General features: G+C 34.8%; 1 long non-coding RNA gene across 3 annotated transcripts; it reads left to right on the forward strand.

The window, feature by feature from the left end:
- Window positions 1-117: 117 nt before the first annotated feature.
- On the forward strand, window positions 118-5,991 carry LOC309484265. 3 transcript variants are annotated; one of them, XR_014200799.1, is made up of 6 exons: window positions 118-324; window positions 571-680; window positions 776-819; window positions 1,924-1,988; window positions 3,580-3,681; window positions 3,817-4,715. It is a non-coding gene; the product is annotated as an uncharacterized lncRNA (long non-coding RNA). The 3 variants fall into 3 exon arrangements; XR_014200800.1 differs by lacking the exon at window positions 3,817-4,715 and adding an exon at window positions 5,469-5,991 and having other exon boundaries at window positions 119-324; XR_014200801.1 differs by lacking the exons at window positions 3,580-3,681; window positions 3,817-4,715 and adding an exon at window positions 5,469-5,991 and having other exon boundaries at window positions 119-324.
- The last annotated feature ends 69 nt before the right edge of the window (window positions 5,992-6,060 follow it).

Here is a 6,060-nt window from a genome sequence, read left to right on the forward strand (position 1 = left end):
TCCAGGAATCTGGCCAATGGCAGCTATGCGCGCCTTTTACTGGTCAAGTTTGAAGTTTGAATATTCGTCTGTTAGAGTGAGTGTGTGTGTGTGTGTGTGTGTGTGTGTGTGTGTGTGTGTGTGTGTGTGTGCGCTGCTGCTGCTACTCGGGAGGATCTTCAGTACTAGCCTCCTTCGGTTCTGTGGCTTTTACATTGTTTAAAACATGGATTATTTTGCATCGTACTGTTACATTTTTATTTTGAGCGAGTTGCGGGATGTAAATGGACAACGAATTTTAACAACGTAGCCTACGTGTAACGGACATATTGCAATCCGTGGAAGGTAAATAACTTTATTTTATATAAAAATACATTCTGCTACATCAAAATATAGTGTGTTAAATTGAGAAGCTAATTTTAAATGCGACTAGAGCAATATCGATATTATGTCAATGTTTCAGGCTGCATGTGTAACGTTAGGCTAAATATTGTCAGCTAAGTTAGTTTTTGATAAAAATAAATAAAAATAAACCTCAGCATAGTCTGAGCTTTACAATGAGTGAACTGAGAACATTGTGTCTTTATACAGAGAGGAACTCGAACCACACTATAAAAACTAGGCTTTTGAATGATCGCGGGATATCGGCCTAACGTTACCGTCAAAATGATGAGTCATCATCATAATATGTTTTTGAGCTGGTGAGTAAAAATTTGCAAGCTTTTTATGTCTCTTTTAGTAAGTAAATACAAATAGCTAATAATATTGCTGTATGTGTGTGTTTCCCATTATCCAGGAATTTTGGGAATAAATTATCCAGCCACATGATCTTCAGTTGCGGTGAGTATTGTCATAGTAAAATACACGTGAAATAGAGGCAGAACATGTAAACTCTGCTCAAAGGCACACTGGTCCAAACCCTCCAGTCAAAATTGTACCTGTCTTCTTGATATGAGTTTTTATGGGCCTAGCTGACCCAAACATAAATGTCCTTTCAAAATGAAATTATTTTCAAACCTGTATGACTTCTGTGAAACACAAGAATGTTGGGAATAAAACAACATTGGAACCCATTTTATGGAAACAAATGTTCCCAATGTTTCATGATAACAAAAGAAGAACATTCTACTTGCAACATTTTGAGCATATTTTGGGAATGTTGCTAAAGTTAAAGTTGTACAATGATCTCAATATAACATTGTCCCAATGTTTCATGATAACAAAAGAAGAACATTCTCTCTGTCACGTTAGGGAAATGTTTTGAGGATATCATTGAGAGATAAGATGTTGAATGTTCTTCATAAAACGTTCTTCTAAAGTGACAAGTTAACACAATTAGAACATTTTACTTGCAACATTTTGAAAAAATAAAATAAAATAAACCTCAGCATAGGAGCTTTACAATGAGTGAACTGAGAACATTGTGTCTTTATACATAACATAAATGTCCTTTCAAAATGAAATTATTTTCAAACCTGTATGACTTACTTCTCTGAAACACAAGAATGTTGGGAATTAAACAACATTGGAACCCATTTTATGGAAAAAAAAACACAAAACAGTGAAGTCATTTCTCAAGATATCTTAATTAAGGTTATACAAAATAAATTCATACAGTTTTGGAACAACATGGAGTACCGGTAAATAACGATAGAGAGTCTATTTTTTGGATGAGCTGTTCTTTTTAGGACATGTTCCCAGGGTCCTTTGCTAAATTAAACATGGTTTTTATTATAGTAAAGTGTAGAAACAATATTTTTATGGTGGATTGATTACAATAATTTATTACCATTTAGTTAGTGTTGCAAAACCATGGTTAATGTTAGTAAGGGTTCTCCAGATTTATATAGCCTAACACTTAAGGAAAACATAAAAAATGGTCCTATGTCACCCAGATCAATAGTCTGTTAACACACATTAACACACTTTTTACATTTTCTTAAGATCAAGCATTGGACCAATGTTTACGGAGCAGAACAGGCACCAACAGAGAAACAAGTCCATCACTAGTAAGTATCCACTGCATTTTATAAAACCGTAGTCAATTTTAAACGCACAATGCACTCCAAAATAAAAATGATCTATTTTTTTCTCCCTTGTGCCAGATTTATATCTGTCCCAGATTTATATCTGACTTTCTTTCCACAGAGATTTTTAGAAAAATTATCATTAAAGAGAATCATATAAAGAGAAATGTGGGAGGAGCTTGAATTTATTGCCTAGCCCTGTTTGTTTGAACCGCGAGAGCCGTCAAAGCTTATGCTACTCCTACGTCATGCACCGACAAGAGCCTTTTATAGTCAACACGTCGGACGCAAGCAACTTGCAGTTTTGCCCCCACCAACAATGCATAGTATTGCATACAACGGTGCGTCGCGTATCAAAAACTGGGACGACACATTTTTCTACTCATAGACGCATATGGCGGCCGAAGTGTAGTGATGCGTAGCCTTGCAGGCGCATATGCGTATCGATGCGTTGACTAACTCTTTGGGCGTAATTTGACTTGCATATGGCTGTCTGCTGGAAGCTAGTTATTTAAGTCGATAAAATGATAAATATGGTAGGGCTGGGGGAATTAACACGTTAATCTTCGCGATTAATTTGAGATGCTTAACGAGTTTATAAAAAAATGCAATTAACGCAGCACTTTTTTTGCCTCATTTTAATGACTTCCTGTTGCGGAAAAGGCTGCAAAATATGCCGTCCCGCCCCTCCGTGTTTGGCGATCAGGTTTTATTCTCGCGCAGCTTTCATGAGCGGGTCTTTTCCGCTCCGCGCTCTCCATTCCGTGTGTGTGTGTCGGCGCACTGACACACACACACACACAACACTGAGCAAACATTGAGCTCTTTGCTCAATGTTCTGCTCCGTGTTTGCGCTGCGCGTTCTGCTCTGTCGTTAACGGCCCAAACGCTCCAATCATGTACCGATCACGCACTGGAAAAGCAAAGTCAAATAACGTGAATTTTCTCAGTAGTAGACTTCTGTGAAATAGCCCTACTGAGCTGGTATAGTCATGCTGACAACAATGGTAAAATTACCTGCTCTGATCACATGCTCTTGTAATAATAGCTTTGTAGGACTATGTTTTATTTTGATAATTAGAAAAAAAAAATTATAATAATAAATTGTTAAATTTATTATGTTGATTGATTATTGAAAATAATAATATATTGATATATTGATGTTTAATATTATTTTAATACAGGGCTATTTTCTGTTCCTTTTTTTCCTTTTTGTTGTTTAATTAGGTTATTCTAAGTTTAAATATTGATGATTACAAGCTTGGGGGAAATGCAATTAATTGCATTTAATTACAGCAAATTGTGTAAATAATCAGTTACTTTTTTTAATCGATTCCCAGCCCTAAAATATAAAATATGGATATGTTTCTTACACAAACGCATCACTTCGCTTCACCTTTCGCCTTTATTAACCTGCCAGAGCCGTGTGGAGTACTTTTATCATGGATGGATGCATTTTTATGGACTTGTCAAAAAAATCCCACAGGGAGCTACAGATTAAGAAATCTTTGAAGTCCACTTTTTTACTGTCTGTTTCCATCAGTAAAATTACAGTTGTTTTTTTTTCTCTCAGAATTGTGAGGCAAGAACACACAATTGCAAGAAAATATCAGAATTGTGAGCTGTCTTTTTTACTCCCCTCAGAATTCACCCTTCGAGGGAGTTTGATTGACAGGTATTTTTTACATTTTTATTTTACCAAAAATATTTTTTTCTAAAAAAATTACACAAATTAAACGTTGAGACTTTGTTTCAACTTTCATATCAAAAGTAACCTGCTCTGTCTTGTCTCTGCGTTTAAACGTTTCAGCGTTTTTTCTGTGATCCGCAATGTATTTTTCATTGCGTGACAACATGATGTGTGGCGTGAGAGCGCCATGGCTTGTTGGACATAGCAACAGTAACTAAAGGGGGTGGGTCTTTGCAAATTGCATTAACCATGGCTGCCTGTTAATTATCACTGGACTACTTCGCTCTCGCATCTCCCAAAAGTAAATTTTTTTTTGTTTTCTTGATTCCATTTGAATGGTTTAATTAAATTGCTATAACCAATTATTTAAAATGTAATGATTTAAGCAAAACGTTCTTCAAAGGTTAAACCAAACTTTTATTTGACGGATTGCCGTGTAGACCTTTGAGTTTCTCTGTGTTTTATGATATGATGATAGTTTTTCTCAAATGAAGCTAAAATGCTGCTGAAGTGACTCTCAGAGCAGCTGTATTGATGAAGTGCATTAATGTTCTCATATAGAAACGACAGCAAAAAAAAATAAGCCAGAATTGCTTTTTTTTCTCAGGTTTTACTAATTTATCCTGTGATTCTGACTTTCAAACGGCCAATTGCGAGTTTATATCTCGCACTTCTGAGAAAAAAAAGTTTGAATTGTGATTCGCAATTACCTTTTTTAAAAATTGTATTCCATGGCGGAAACAAGCTTTCATATGCACAGACAGTAGCTCACATTTAACATGCAGATTGTGCGCACACAGAAACCTACTGGAGCACAAAAAGTTAGTGTCAACACTGTCCTGTGATTTCTCAATAAGAAACAGAAGTTATAGCATATTTTTCTTTCTGCTTTTGAAGTAACTAAAACTTACAGCTTAGCTAATAGCAAAGAGACGATTCACAGGTATGATTAAATCACACTAGAAATTGTTATATCTCAAATGCAGTACTACTTTATCTGTATCTGATTTAAAACAAGCAGAAATCTGTAAGAAATGTAACAATCCATAGACAATATAACTGATGAAAATGAGCTGTTACATCAGAGCAAAAGCATCGTGGGCAGTGCTGTGACATGCTGCAGCTGTGCTCAAGGCTACCTGAGTTCGAGGTTCACACTTCTCAAGCCAAGTTTGTAGTTTGTTAAAATAATTTAGCCTCTAGTTGTGTTATTAAAGGGATACTCCACTTTTTTTGGAAATAGGCTCATTTTACAACTCCCCCAGAGTTAAACAGTTGAGTTTTACCGTTTTCGAATCCATTCAGCCGAGTTTCTGATATTTGGAAGAATATCAGTAACCAGACAGTTTCTGGTCTCATTGACTTCCATAGTAGGAAAAAATATATACTATGGAAGTCAATGAGACCAGAAACTGTCTGGTTACTGACATTCTTCTAAATATCAGAAACTCGGCTGAATGGATTCGAAAACGGTAAAACTCAACTGTTTAACTCTGGGGGAGTTATAAAATGAGCCTATTTCCAAAAAAAGTGGAGTATCCCTTTAACATGTATATAATGGATTAAGTATATGTTTTAAATTACAGAAACAAAATAGATACTCATAAGGTATCATATTTATACTTTTAAATAAACTAATCTAATTAATTTCTGATTAATAATTAGGCTGGCTAATTTTGAAAGTTTTCAAAGTCAATATTGCTTGTGATCTTAATATGTAATATGTATTTGTATTATTTTTGTTTACACTGTTGCATGATCTTCTTTTATAGGCTATGAGGAAAAACTCTACCATGCACACAGAGAATGGAGCTCAATTCTGCTAACTGGGATAGCAGCTGAAAAAGAAGAAGAGAAGAACAGTAGAACACCTATTAATGCAGATGACTTTATTCTTTTTCTGCAAGAACCAAGACAACCAAAGACTGATGATGAGCGCTCTGAGCAAACAGCAGTCAAGACGTGTGATTGCACATCGGACTTTACTGAGTTCTTCATTTAATGTTGGGCATCTACTGTACGCAGAACTTCTAATAATTTATGTGAATGCCATTCATAAACCTGTTAGATTTTTGTTTTATTTTAGAGATTAATAAAATTGTATGTTTTAACAATGTTATAGCTAAGCATTTTTTATGTTTAAGAGAACATTTTGGGAACAAAAATAAAACTTCCCACTAAAAAATTTATAAGAATGTTAAGTAGTATTTTTAAGAGTATTTTTAGAGAATGTTATCCTAACTTTTAGAAGAACGTTCTAAGAATAAAAATAAAACTTCCTGCTAAAAACTTTATAAGAATAAAGGGATAATGTTCTAAAAATGTTATGATTAAACATTTATAGAAGGTCATCATCACAAAACA

The sequence above is a fragment of the Leuciscus leuciscus genome (assembly GCF_965113295.1).
Source record: "Leuciscus leuciscus genome assembly, chromosome: 1".
Classification (NCBI taxonomy): domain Eukaryota; kingdom Metazoa; phylum Chordata; class Actinopteri; order Cypriniformes; family Leuciscidae; genus Leuciscus; species Leuciscus leuciscus.